Source organism: Octopus sinensis, linkage group LG12 (assembly GCF_006345805.1).
Source record: "Octopus sinensis linkage group LG12, ASM634580v1, whole genome shotgun sequence".
Lineage (NCBI taxonomy): Eukaryota > Metazoa > Mollusca > Cephalopoda > Octopoda > Octopodidae > Octopus > Octopus sinensis.
The window spans coordinates 49,186,673-49,202,728 of NC_043008.1; the positions used below are offsets into that span (position 1 = coordinate 49,186,673).

Sequence of the window (16,056 nt, forward strand, 5' to 3'; positions counted from 1 at the left end):
ACATGATTATATACACACACACACACACCAATATATATCATTATCATCGTTTAACGTCCACTTTCCATGCTAGCATGAGTTGGACGATTCGCCAGCCCTCAGTCAAATCGTCCAACCCATGCTAGCATGGAAAGCGGACGTTAAACGATGATGATGATGATATATATATATATATATATACGTTCAACATGCTTCTTTCAGTTTCCATCCGCCAAATCTACTCACAAGGCTTTGGCCAGCCTGAGGTTATAGTAGAAGATACTTACCCAAAGTACCAAAGTGCCATGCAATGGAACTGAACCTAGAACCATGTGGTTGGGAAGCAAGCTTCTCACCACACAGCCACGCCTCTGCTTTAATTCCATTTTTATTTACTTTATATTTCTCAACAAAATAAAACATTTAAACATTTTATTGACTTTAGTTTTCAATGGAATTTGAAAAGCTTTGACTGTCTGAGAAAATGCACGCATATCATTTCAGTGTATCATATTGTATTAAATTATTATTGTATTGTGTTCTATTCGATTCTATTCTATTCTATTCTATTCTATTATATTCGGTTATTGTCTGTTATGGCATTGTAGCATATATTGACATTTGCTCCTTCTGTTTCACTAAAGAAAAAAAACACTTTTTTCACAAGGTTAATTTTATGATTTAGTCCCAGTTGCACACCTTTGGAATTTTTCTGTTTTATAGAAGTCTTACGTTGTTCAGCCCAATGTTTATTGTTTCCCCATTATATTATTGTGAAACACACTGAAGGACTCTCTACTCGGTCGCTTTGACTTTCTGAAAAGATCATCTAAATCTCACTGAAATTACACTCTACTGCCATCATCATCATCACCATTGTTTAATGTCCGTTTTCCATGCTGGCATGGGTTGGACGGTTTGACTGGAGAAAGGCGGCGAGCTGGCAGAAACGTTAGCACACCAGGCGAAATGCGTAGCCATATTTCGTCTGCCGTTACGTTCTGAGTTCAAATTCCGCCGAGTTCAACTTTGCCTTTCATCCTTTCGGAGTCTATTAAATAAGTACCAGTTACGCACTGGAGTCGATATAATCGACTTAATCCGTTTTCCCCCTCTGTGTTTAGCCCCTTGTGGGTTGTAAAGAAATAGGTTTGACTGGAGACTGGCAAGCCAGGAGGCCATATCAGGCTCCAGTCTGATCTGGCAATGTTTCTACAGCTGGATGCCCTTCCTAATGCCAACCACTCCGAGAGCGTAGTGGGTGCTTTTTATGTGCCACCAGCACAGGGAGCCAGTCAGGCAGCTCTGGCAGTGACCCACACGTTAATGATGCTTATTGCATGCCACCAGCACTGGTATCACCCACAACTACAATTTCCATTTGATTGTGATTTGATTTGATTTGATTTTGATTTACTTGACACAATAGGTCTCCTCAAGCACTGAGTGTCACCCAATGATTCAAAGGTACTTTTTAAATGGGCTGGTTACGTGACACTAGTGTGGGCTATGGCTGTGATCTCACCTTCCTTGCCAGGTTTTCTCAATCACACCATATCTCCAGAGGTCTCAGTCTTTCATCATTGCCTCTGTGAGACTCAACATTCGAAGGTCATGCTTCACCACCCCATGCCATGTCTTCCTGGGTCTCCCTCTTCAACAGGTTGCTTCCACTGTTAGGGAGTAGCACTTCTTCACACATCTCTCCTCATCAATACATAGCACATGACCATACCAGCACAATCATCTCTCTCGCGCGTCACATTTGATGCTTCTTATGTCCAACATTTCTCTCAGAGCACCTACACTCTGTCGTGTGTGCATACTGACATTACACATCCAGTAGATCATACTAGCTTCCTTTCTCTTGAGCCTATGCATGTCTTCAGTAGTCATGGCCCATGTTTCACTGCTGTGAAGCGTGGCAGTTCACACACATGCATCATACAATCTACCTTTCACTCTGAGTGAGAGGCCCTTTGTCACCAGCAGAGGTAGGAGCTTTCTGAACTTTGCCCAGGGTTTTCTTATTCTAGTGGTAACACTCTCTGAGCCTCCACCCCCACTACAGACTTGGTCACCTAGGTATTGGAAGCTATCAACTACTTCTAAGTTACGGGGACGTAAACACACCAGCATCGGTTGTCAAACGATGTTGAGAGGACAAACACAGACACACAAACATATACACACACATACATACATATATATATATATATATATATATATATATATATATAATATATATATATATATATATATATATATATATATACGATGGGCTTCTTTCAGTTTCTGTCTACCAAATCCACTCACAAGGCATTGGTCAGCCCGAGGCCATAGTAGAAGACACTTGCCCAAGGTGCCACGCAGTGGGAATGAACCCGGAACCATGTGGTTGGTAAGCAAACTACTTACCACACAGCCAAAATATACATTCATATATACATTCAGCAAAACAAAAAAGTGACTTTTATTGCACAAGTAAACTAAAGGGTTAAAAAACTGCTGAAAAGGCACCAATTTTGAAAAATCTAGTCAAGCGGTGCAGTTGCTTCCCTTCCTCCCCTATCAGCAGGGGCCACTGGTTATGAGACCACATCATCTCCTATCTCAGTGTCCTCTGTCAACTAATGTAGAATTAAGTATACTGATATTGTCTCATCACTGTTTCAGCAAGCATAGTGAAGTCTATTCTTTACCTGATGAGATCAGAATATAACTGAAATATGCCTGGAGTTATCTCCCAATTTGATTGGGAAAATATTTCTTATTAATATTATTTATTATCAATGAATGTTGTTTGATGTTATTTCTAATTGGATTTTTAATAGACTTTGCATTAATTATGTTAACACTAACTTAATTACAAATAAATTCTGTCTATGATCTTCGGCCAAAATAAATTATAGGTGTGTATAAACTCAGACACACACACATGCATGTGCACACATATAGATGTGTGTGTGTGCAGATATTTGTGTTTGGCCCCCACCATTTAAGAACTAATGTCGCTTGGTTTATGGGCACATAACTTAAGGGTTTGTCCAAAAGAGACCAATAGAATAAGTACGAGAGATGATTTCTTTGACTCAACCATTTGAGATGCCCCAGCACCCAATTACTGAAACAACACGTAAAAGAACAAAAGACCAAGGAAATGTGTGTAAGTGTGTGTGTATGTGTGTGTGTGTGCGCACGGACATTTGTACCACACATTCACCATCATCATCATCATCATTTAACGTGCGCTTTCCATGCTGGCATGGGTTGGACGATTTTGACTGAGGGCTGGCGAACCAGATGGCTGCACCAGGCCCCAATCTTGATCTGGCAGAGTTTGTACATCTGGATGCCTTTCCTAACACCAACCACTCCGAGAGTTTAGTGGGTGCTTTTTACATGCCACCAGCACGGGGGGCCAGTCAGGCGATACTGGCAATGACCTCGCTCGAATCTTTTTAAACATGCCACCGCCACATTATTCAAATGAATTTGCAAAACACAAAAATACTTATTTATTCATAACACGTTTTGTTTCTGTAACGTAATCATTTTAGTGACTTATTTAGATCGTTATACACACTTTTATGTAAATTTTATCTTGGTTGATATTATAAATTAAGACTTGTTCTATTTCTTTTCTGACTTTTCTGTCCTGTTTTAAGCTACATCCAGTGTCATGTGATTATTATAACATTACTTCACCAACCGGATTAGAAGAGGTTTATTTTTTCAATTGGTAAGTAAGAAACAAAAGGTCCAAATATATACAATCCATCATCACCATTATCCCAATAAGCGTTCTTCTCAATTGCTTATATAACTTATTGATCTTATATATTGATCTGTTTCATTCCAGTTCTTTTTCCAGTTGTATCACTGACCAATTGTTGTGTCTAGATTCAAAATAACTCTTTTTCAATTTTCAGCCTTTTGTGTAATTCTATTGATTAAGTCAGCAAACAGGGCTTTCAAACAACTCCGAATAGCCATTTGGAAATCAGGACCTGTTCACTGCCATAAGCAGCAGCAGGTAGCACTTGCTTTGTAAATTGCTTCAATGGCTTGTTTGGAGGAAGAAGAACAAGATCCATGCCATTTGCAACAACTCAGTTATCCTCAAACCAGAAACCTTCATTGAATGTCTGCAACAGAGTGGATTCTGATAATAGAGATACCCAGCAGCTAGGTAGATGTGTTAAACCTAGCAACATATTGGGTTTGCCACCCCTAAACCACTACAGTCCAAAGGGCTTCGCACACAATTTTCACTCACTAGGTATGAATCAACTCAAGGTTATGGTCAAAACTCTTGTTCAAGGTGCCAAGCAGTGAGATTGAACCCAGAGCCCTATAATTACAAAGTGATTCTCCTAACAACACAAGCTTTCTTGCACTCAGTGGGTAAGTATTTTCTAAGTTTGCAACCTGATTTTAAGCATGTTCATGGTTTTCATCTGAAGTGAGAGAAGGGGGTCCGTCAAGCTAATTCGTCCTATAGATTGTATGTGAAGGAACTATGTCTCCCAAGAAGTTCCTTACAGACAATGTATTATTATGGGGGTTTACTTTGATTTAAGAATCTAAAGATTTTAGGTTAAAAACCCAATTTATAATTACTACCGTAAGCTGTCAACCTGGAACATAAATCTTTGAGCAATGATGGTTTGAAGCGAGGTCGAGTAATGATGGAAGGAAAGAGAGAGGACAAACGTGCAATGGGTTTCAGGAATATTTACGATGTCTGCTATTTAATAGCATAGAGGCGCAGGGTTATCAAAGAGGTGGGGGGTGGACTTAACAACTGGATTTTGGTTTTCCATCTGTATGTACGTGATGATAGGGTTAACGACGTTTTAAAATCAAAGAAACGACTATACACTTTAAAATAGATCAAAATTAAACGGGATAAACGGGAGAAAGAGAGAAGCGTAGCGAGCAAATAAAATATAAATAAAACAAAATAGAAAATAAAAGCTGTTTTAATGTGGCTTAAGCTGATAAAACTATTTAACAGATCACGTCTTTATTTTTTTTTTTTTAATATGAAATATGTAGAGGCGCGCTCGCACACACGCGCGCGCACAAGCTGGTCTTTGACGTCATGTGTGTATATCCTGCGGTGTGTATGTTAGTGTATATATGTTCCTGTATGTGTATGTAATGTTATTGTATGCATATGTCTTGTAATTCAGTTGCGTGAAAAGCATTCATTTCAGGTGGATCCCCACTATTTGTCAAAAGTTTTAATTATCCATCAGCATTACGTCTTGTGTTCGTTGTTTTTACAAGAAAGCTTTAACAAGGAAGGCAACTGTTTACTGGCTGTCGTCATTGAAATCAATTAAATAAAGGAGAGAGAGAGAGAGCGAGAGAGAAAGAGAGGCAGTCGAAGTAGATTGGACTCGATGTATATATATTTTAATAGTCTCTTACTCTCTCTCTTTCCCTCTCTTTGTTAACGTCAGCAGAGAGAAATTAGTTTCTATTTCTAGTTACTCAAGTAATATGAAATGCACTAGAAAGCCTTTCCCGAGAATTGAACTCTATTTTAGATCTGAGAGCAGCAGGCAAAGAGCGCGATAAGCATTGCAGGTGCTCCTTTCTCGCAAGATGGCTGCTCCTAACAACGAGAAGAGGAGAAACGCAGCGATGGAACCGTCTTCTAACCCGACCACATTACCACCACCACGAATCGAAGTGTGTGGACCGCCACCCAACAACCAAATATTACTGTCAGAACCACAAGATCAACAACAGGAAGAAATGTGCCAAACAGACCATCTTAACAAACAACTGTTGGAAGCTTTCCTTAAAAGAATAAACGATTCGTCGCGGTTTCGATCCGAGAGCGGCGACCCGGCGTTAAGCGATGACTCCGGGGACCCCCTTACTTCAAGCAACGGATCTAACACAAACACTGCTACCGACACATTCTGATATTTTTATTACTTTTATTATTATTATTATTACTACTACTATTATTATTATTGTTGTTGTTGTTGTGTGCGAAAGAAAGATGTGATATTTTATTATCAATGTTAATTACATTAATTGTTTGTTTCCCCCCACACACACTTAAGGATGCATTCATCGTTAACCTTTCTCCCAATTAATCTCACACCATGTTACTTTAGTTATCTTCTTGCTTAGGTGAACTCTAGTTTATCTTCATTAATTTGCTTTACATACATTCGTCTTTACAGACAACAAAAGGGAGAAAAAAAAGAATATTTCTTTTAACGAAAGAAAGAATGAATGGGGGAAATCGGTACAGAATCACATCCAGACACATCTAACGTTTAAACTGTTGCTGAAACACATCGGATCTCTGTTAAATGTTTAATACATTTTTATATCTTAAATAGTGATGCATTGACGGAAATAGTTTAACATTCTACATTTTTTTCACAGATCTTTATATTATTGTTGTTGACGTTGTTTTATTAAAGATTGTTAACATATGAAGTGGGGAGGGTTGTTTTTGAAAACTAATTAATCTGTTATACCCGCCTCATTAATAAAATCTTCGAGAGGGAGAAAAAAAAAGTGTATAACACATACATTCGTATATAATACTGTGTGTATATATATATATCTATATAGTGGGCAGATTCTACTTTCATAATTCTAAGTCTTCTTGTTTGTCTCATGTTTGTTTGTTTGTGAGGTTTGTTACCAGAAACACATCTTCTCTCTCATCTTCACGTTCATAAACATTTCCCTGGACCTAAAAAGAAACAATCATCCGTCGATCTACCATCAAGGAATGTCAAAACAACTTCACAAGAATCTTAAACTGCGAGTTCTTTCTTCTCATCCCAATCATTTAAAATCATTTTCTGTAATATAACAGGACAAGATCACACAGAAAGAAAACCAAAATATAAACCCACATCCGATTTATACAGAAGAAACATAATTACATAAACCATTCATAGAAATAAAATCTAACTTTAACTACACTCAAAATTCTCGAAAACCAAAACATTGACAAGGCATTTTTACATTAAAAGATCTCGACATTTTCCCTTCCACTTTGTGTTTTCTGTGAATATCGGACGAAATATTTGTATTAATTGCCATCAATGAAGTCCGATATCTTTTAAATTTCTGATGTTTCATTCCTCTCACCTATTATATATATATATATTTTATTTATACATCAAAAGTTTTTCACTTGAAAATAATTAAAGCCATTTATTCACAGTTAATTTCCCTTCCCTCGTTTATCTCTCTCTCTTTCCTTCTCTCTGTTCTACCATACACAACACCACCAATAAGTCCGTGGAGCCTTAATTACTGGCGGCTATTTATTATACAACAGACGGAGCTATGATAATATAATATATATGCGAAGTATGAATATAAATATATGTTTGTGTGTATATATAATTCACTTTGAATCAACGCTTATGTACGTGGCAAATACTTCGCTTCATTAAAGGTAAGTCATGTAGTGTGATGTAGTTGCCGTAAGGGCGGGTATTTCGTTGGTCCTGTTACTATCTTTCATGTGAATATATGTGCATGCGTATATGTTTATGCATATATATATATACATACTTATATATATATATATACATACTTATATATGTATATATACATACTTATATATGTATATATACATGCTTATATATGTATATATACATGCTTATATATGTATATATACATGCTTATATATATATATATATATATATATATATATATATATACATGCTTATATATATGTATACATGCTTATATAGGTATATGTATACATGCTTATATAGGTATATATATACATGCTTATATAGGTATATATATACATGCTTATATATATATATATGTACATGCTTATATATATATATGTACATGCTTATATATATATATATGTACATGCTTTTATATATATATATGTACATGCTTTTATATATATATATATGTATATATATATGCTTATATATATGTATATATAAAGGCTTATATATATATATATAAAGGCTTATATATATGTATATATAAAGGCTTATATATATATATATAAAGGCTTATATATGTATATATAAAGGCTTATATATATGTATATATACGTGTATATGTAAGAAAATTAGCGAAGTTTCGCTTGTCGTCAGAAAATTAGTGAAACGTGGTATACACACACGAAGAAAATTAGTGAAGCATGCTATGTCTATGCTATATATATATATGTATATATATATATACTACATACTATATATATGTGTGTGTATGCATGTATTAAGTCGTACACAATTATTTGTGATTTATAAATTCAATGCATTAAATAATTTGCGTACCAAACTACTTGTAGTCGGAGGTAATAATATTTAATTTAAAATTTACTGCAATATTTTTACGCCTTCTTACCAAATTTCTTACTAACACAACATAATTCTGATCCAGCGATTATTTACTGCAATATTTATAATAATTACCTCACATAAACTCTACCCTTTTTGTTTCGTTTTTTGTTTATCCTCACCAAACGAAATTTCTTTACAGTTTTGTTTAATAATAATTGTAGTACTTAAGTTTCTGTGTTGAAACCTAAACAAACGTGAAATAGCTAAGCATATCTATAGTTAATTAATTTAAAAATTGTTTCCTTGTTCATATAGTCTAATAGTCGCAAAATTAAATTATTAATTACGTTATGAAAAATGTTATTAATCAGATGAGTAACTTAACCCCTGTGTGTGTTTTTAATCCAGGGTTAGCGTAAAAGTAGTTTCTAATTTAGGATTAGAATATAATAATTTTAAAGGACCTGACAAGAAATGAAAAGCAGAGTTAGCCCGGGCGGGATTCGAACTCAAAAGGTAAAATGTCAGAGAAAATAAGGCAGTGCATAGCATATTATCGAGGAATTTCGATAGTCCTTCATCATATCGGTCTCGTAAGGATGAAAGGTGAAGTTGATTGCAGTGGAATTTGGACTCAAAACTTTAAAAACCGAAATAAGTGCCCCTTAGCATATGAGGATGATGATAATAATAGCTTCTGGTTTAAGTACAGGAATTTGGAGAGGACGGGATAAGTGAATACCATCGCCTTCTGTAGTTTGCTGGTACTTCATTTTATCAGGTCCGAAAGAAGGAAGGGCAAAATTGAGCAAGGCGGGATTCGAACGCAGAACGGAAAGAGGTGCCGGAAGAAATACCGCATTGCAATTTGTTCGATGCGCCATCGATTCTGGATCTTCCCCACCCCCTTACAAGTGTTTATTGCTTGCCTTCTCTCTAAGTCGTTAATTCCAATACATTAATTATATATAACTGTAAACTATGGCTTATGTGTTTGGTTTAATTAAAACAGCCACCAAATGAAACTAGATATTCCTTAGAACAACATTAAGCAAACCTTAGTTATAACAAACAATATTGATTTGTTAGTGTTTAGCCACAGGCCGACCTTGATCAAAAGCACAACGACTACAAGTGCTTCCATCGTAACCAATCTATCTCGTCTTTCTTGCATTCTTGTCTAACATTTACATCTTTAAAAAAATCCATCCATCTATGTGAAACTAATATCTTTGGTTTTTCACTGAAGCACTGGATATAACCAGAGAACTTGGATGGTAACATCGCTTTAAGAGGATTTGATATTTTTGATGTAATTATGTATATAAGACCGTTGTTGGGTGTCATTTAAGCAAATTGTGGCTCCTGTTTTTAGCAGCCACTACGACCACTTAAAGGCTTCTTAATTGATTTACTTCGATTAGATACAAGGCGCATTCTCCTTTATAGGACAGAAGCATAACTAATTTAAATCGGTCCAGTATATATATATATTCTGAAGTTTGTACTCAAACGAGTCGATAAAATATTTGCTTATATATATATATATATATATATTATATATATATATATATAAAGGCAGATATTTTATCGTCTGGTTTGAGTACAAACTTCAGAATATTCCGTTATCTCAACAGTCCTCACTAGCAATCAATATTATTTATATATAACATCGCACTTTTCGTTTCCATATCTTGTACTTAAATCTCATGCTTTTAAAAAACATTGATTGTCTGCACTGACAACAACAAAAATCAATTAGTAAAATCGAATAAACATGTACAGCTTGAGGGAGAACCCAGACGAATTCCAGTATTTTAAAATAACAGTGCCCCTCCATACACACACACACTTTAGCCTAAGAAGAAATATAGCAAGTGCACTCATACTTCTCTCTCTACGGATTTATTAAATCTTCTTAACCTTGTTTTTTTTTTAATATAAAAATCAGCAACCACTGCTAAGGCGTAGTCAGACGTCAATAAAACTAGAATCCGATGTAAAGACATGTTTCTTAAACATCTCAAATAAGATAGTAATAATTTTTTTTATTATATTCCGAAAGATATAAAAATTAATCCAGAGATTATCAATTCTGTTCAATATAATATATCTTCTCTTGTGTGTTTGTATCTACGATGAAATTATATTAAACACTATGACTATCTCTTCCACGTCCTTTCTACCTGTTGGTATTTGCTAATTATTAAATTTCCCACATCACAAACTGGTTTTTCTTTTCTCTTCTTTCTTTCCCAACGTACGATACAATTGCATTCTTAAATTTTAAAAAAAAAGTGTATTACGTGTGTGTTAACGAACCGTAGACTTAAATAATTAATACCAGACAGTTTATGTTTCTCATCAATAAAAACCTGGTATTTTATTTCGTCCTGTACGTTTCCCTACGTCACATTTCGATAACAGAAATAATAATATATAGATTTATCAAGCTTATATATTTTGGCTGCTTAATTTCAAGCGAACGAAACTAGCCATAAAAATGCGTTGGTAATTTTATTGCCTTTCTAGGCAATAAAATTTTAGAGTTTGCAACAATGGACTAGATTTTGTAAGCATGTAAATATAAATGGATGGCCTTGCTTTTACGCTTTTAAGTTCAAATTGGTCCTTTAATATTGTCCCTACCCATGCATTTGTCCATATTTTTGTATTGCATATGTATATATGCATTCGTCGTTGAGTTCCCGAAGAGCTAATTTTTGTATTTAGGTGATTATTTTGTCCTTATCTTTCAATTAAGAATTTTAGCTTCGTTAATGGGTTTCTAAGGCGCTAATTAGCTCGATACCGTACTTGTTTCACTGTGTTCGAATTTCGCTGCGGGTCGACTTAACTTCTTATCTTTGATAAACTGCCGCCACAAAGCATTGAATTATTCACCTTAAAAACCAATTAACTGAAAAAGAAATAACAAAATCAAAATAAATAATAAGCAACCATTTATTTTTTAATGAACGAAAACCTCTGCTCGTTAGGGGACTGAAAAGAGAAAAAAAACGAAATATGACATACATAAAAAAATATAAGACTATTAAAAGTTCACTTTGAATGTAGACCTCGATAATCAAGGATACCCTAAAACCCTTTATATTACAAGCGAACTGTTCTAATTGCATATCGATATATATATATACACCCGTATGTGCTTAATTGTATGTATATATATATATATATACACACCCGTTTATGTGTATATGTATATATATACATATATATATACACCCGTATGTGCTTAATTGTATATATATATATATATACATCCGTTTGTATGTGTATATACACACCCGTATGTGTGTACATGTATATATATGTACACCCGTATATGTATATATATATACACACCCGTATGTGTGTACATGTATATATATGTACACCCGTATATGTATATATATACACACGTAGGTGTGTATATGTATATATATATACACACCCGTATGTGTGTATATATATGCACACGTATATGTGTGTGTGGCTATATATATACACGTGTGTGTGTGTGTGCATATATATATATATACTCACACTATGTGTGTGTGTGTATATATATATATATAGACACGTGTGTGTGTATATATATATATACACACACACACGCGCATGTGTGTTTATATATATGTATACACACACACGTATGTGTGTAATCACGTCAATTAATTACACCTGTGTCGGATTTTCCCTGTACAGGTGTAACAGTTCGGCAGTTATCTGCCCTTACTAACCAAAGAGAGACGAAGTGCAGACGGATTTATCTTTATCTTTGTATCTTGGGTGGTTTTTATCTCAGACAAATGTATTTTTATATACAATGGAGATTATAAAATCGTACCAAGATTATTTATATCTGTTTCTGTTATTAAATCTCAGTTATTTTAAATTCTTTTTGTCGAAGCACATCTAATTAATATTTAACTTTTAATAAGTTTACGATGTCCCAATTCAAGACATGGTATTTCTTATTGGAGCCAAATTCTTTGTGAATGTAAGTTAATGATTCATCGTCATAAACGGTCATTGTGTGAGTTCTTTCTATTGTCTTTGAGTAATAGCAGAACACAGAAGTCGGAGAGATCAAGACTACTTTGGATGGGTTCTCAAAGAGTGGTTGGGTAAATCAATGGAGTACGCCATTCGAAGGAAACAAGTTCAGAAAGTATTGTTCTTTGTACATTATTATATAGGTCTGGGAAAGCGATGTGCTGACAGAATTGTTACCATGTCGGACAAAATGTTTAGGCGGTATTTCTTTCGGCTTTACGTTCTGAGTTCAAATACCACCAAAGTCGACTTTACCGTTCTTCCTTTCGGGGTCGACAAAATACATAGAAGTTGAGCACTGGGGTCGATGTAATCGACTGACCCCACTCAGAAGATTTCAGACCTTGTGCCTATAGCAGAAAAGATTATATAGTCTTGGAAGTTCAACGGGTAGTTCGCTAACCAATGTTTTCTGTTAAGGTGCCATTATCAATAATAAATCGTTAGAATATCACGTGAAGGAGTTCTGTGTTAGTGAATTATTTGGTGCTCCGAATCTTTTGTGATTTGGAGAAGTTGGGGTTAGTTATGTTAGGGATTAACCTTATGATAAATGAGATTGTACATAGGTGATGGGTTTGTATGATGCCCACTTAACAATTTCTGGGTATTTTCCAGTATGTTAACCAGTACAGTGACTCCTTCCGCCCCTACGTGTTTTAGGTATAAATTTGGCTCTATCGTTTTTAGATTCCCCTGTTGTTTTTTGGGTGTCTGGTTGAAGGAAAGGGTCAAATTCATCATCTAGGTGGAAGGTATTTTTCATTTTATACTCTTATCTTTTTAGTGTATTTGGGCTTTTCTTCTTTCTTTTTTTTTTGTTACCTAATTCTTATGAAAAAGACTGTATTTGGTGTCGCAGTGCAGAAGTATATTACTTGAGATCGTCATTATATTCGAGCTGTGATGTGACCATTGTTGTTGCTGAATGTTTTGTTGGTTTCGTGCTTCGTGCTGAATACAAATATTTGCCTTCTTTTTTCCTGTTTTCTAAGGTTGTTTTTATTATTACCCCTATTCTTTTTGTTGAATTCTATTTCAGTTATTTGTGGTTTTGGTGTATTATTTGAGGAAGTCACTGGTTGCTATGGCTATTTCCGTTCTCTAACCACAATTACATTCTTCTGTCGCCTTCGAGAATATACTTATTTTATTTATTTATTTCAGATCTGTCTATAACAATATTGTTGAATATACAGCAATGTCTACGTTCATGGTTGTTGGACAGTTGATAACCTCTTTATTGATAGATCTCTTTCCATTGTAAATTTTTTTTGAAGTTTGTAAGATTGTTTTAACTTTCTTCATTGACGTGCGAGGCTGTTGTCAGGTTAATTAGTCTGAGTAAAAGCTGGAGAATCGTTTGGCAAATGGTTGTGGTAGCTAGATGGAAGATCAGAAGGTGAAGCTTGAAGAACAGGTACCTGTGTGCTTGTGTAAATTCTTTAGGATCTAAAGGGAGTTCGGTACTGATCACATTGTCATCTCTCTTATTAACTGTGCTATTTCAAAACCAGGTGTTACTCGTATAGAAGATGATGTCTTGTGGAGATGTTAAGATGTTATTGCTGTTCGTTGATGATGGTAGTGTGTTTGTTTATTACATTAACGTGCTTAATACGTTGCTCTTTTATATTTTGAAAGCTTGTGTATCTGTTGTGTAGAATCGTTCTTGATTAGTTTACGAATGTATTTATATACTGAATGCAAGTTTTTATGTGTGTTGTAAGACCACCCTTATTGTAAAAGATCTGTCTAGTCGGATTGGAGTATAATTTGGAATGGTGATTGTTCTGTTAATTAGAATGTTTCCTCAGTTGTTCTTTATATTGACACTCCTCCTCATCATCGTTTAACGTCCGCTTTCCATGCTAGCATGGGTTGGACGATTTGACTGAGGGCTGGCGAACCAGATGGCTGCACCAGGCTTCAATTTTGATGCAGCCATCTGGTTCGCCAGCCCTCAGTCAAATCGTCCAACCCATGCTAGCATAGAAAGCGGACGTTAAACGATGATGATGAGGAGGAGGAGTCTTTGTTTATAATTAGTTTCATTGATATTTTTTTCTATTTGCTTAATTTGCATATACTACAAATAATTGTTCATGATGTGAATGAAAAAACAAAAGTGAAAGTTAAACCATGGAAATAAATCTAGTTAGGACCTGAAGCAATAGTCATAAAAATTATGGGGTAGAGGGTGGATTTCTAGATTGGTGAAACCGGTGTGGCTAATCTACAACCAGAACATCTGCAGGGGTAACAAAGGGGTGGAGATCTGAATTAAACTCAGCTGAAAGATGGAAAGCTAGGGCTGTCATTGGTTTTTAAATTGTAGAATTTCACAGAAGCTCAATAAAAATTCTTTCTACTAAGGACGGAAATGGTGGGTGGGTGGGTGGGTTCTAGTCGTGTACATTGACCATCCAGTGCTCAGCTGGTACTTATTTCATTGACACCAAACGACAGGATGGCAAAGTCAACCTTGGTGGAATTTGTACTCAGACCATAAAGATCAATGAAATAATGATCAGCATTTTGTGTGACATACTTTTGATTCTGCCTTAGATTTAAATAATATTGATTTCAAATTTTGGCACAAGGCCAGCAAGTTCAGGAGTGGGGGTAAGTTGATTACATCAACCCCAGTACAGAACTGGTACTTATTTTATGGACCCCAAAAGACAAAGTCGACCTTAGTGGAAGTTGAACCCTAACCCTGACTAAGAACATAAAAGACAAACATAATGTCTTTGAGCATTTTGCCTAACCTGCTAATAATTCTGCCAGCTCACTGCCTTAGATTTAAGTAATATTCACACCTGTTTACTAAAGTTTTCTTCCTCATCATGTGTGTAGTGAGTTCTAATTTTAATTAAGATTCTAAAGGTGTTTTCCCCACCTACTTGCATTGAACTAATATAGATGTTGAACTAATGTTTTCTTGTCATTACATTGAGTACATTAGAACCGCCTTTACCATGATGGTAGATTAAGTTCATTTGTCTATTTTAGTGCACAGCATCATCATTTCTTTAAACTCTCACCTTTTCACACTCTGCATTCTTAGTTCCAACATTTTAAAATCTGATGATGAATATTTTAAAGGAGAATATATATCAAAAATAAATACCAAATAGAAATTGTAGTTGTGATACCTGTGCCGGTGGCACGTAAAAAGCACCATCCGAACGTGGCCAATGCCAGCGCCGCTTTGACTGGCTTCTGTGCTGGTGGCATGTAAAAAGCGCCAACCGATCGTGGCCACTGCCAGCCTCCCCTGGCACTTGTGCCGGTAGCACGTAAAAAGCACCCACTACACTCACGGAGTGGTTGGCTTTAGGAAGGGCATCCAGCTGTAGAAACAGTGCCAGATCAGACTGGAGCCTGGTGCAGCCTCCAGGCTTCCCAGACCCTGGTCAAACCGTCCAACCCATGCTAGCATGGAAAACGGATGTTAAACGATGATGATGATGATGATGATGAGTGATCTAGAATGATCTAGAAAGGAAGTCTGGTTTGATATTGAATGCAATAAAAATAAAAAAAGGAAGAAAAAATTATAAAGATTTATAAAAGAAATGTTCTTGCCACCCGCTACCCAGATTCCTATTGCTATCAAGATTCTGTTTGTTTTTGCCAAAGAAGAAGAAAAAGAAAAAAGAAGATACTCTTAATGGTGTGTAGGAGATGGGGGAGGTGGTGAGGGGGA

General features: G+C 35.5%; 1 protein-coding gene across 3 annotated transcripts in view; it reads left to right on the forward strand.

Annotated features, from left to right (window-relative positions):
- Positions 1–3,973: 3,973 nt before the first annotated feature.
- The window catches only part of LOC115218020 (nicotinamide riboside kinase 1-like), a 49,895-nt gene continuing 37,812 nt past the window's right edge, over positions 3,974–16,056 (forward strand). Inside the window, exons 1-2 of one of the 3 annotated variants that reach the window (XM_036507940.1) lie at positions 5,143–7,323; positions 7,356–7,429. The gene's annotated coding sequence lies outside the window, so the exon portion shown is untranslated. Of the gene's footprint in view, positions 4,387–5,142; positions 7,430–16,056 lie in introns of those variants that run through there. The other 2 variants (XM_036507941.1, XM_036507942.1) reach the window with 2 other exon arrangements.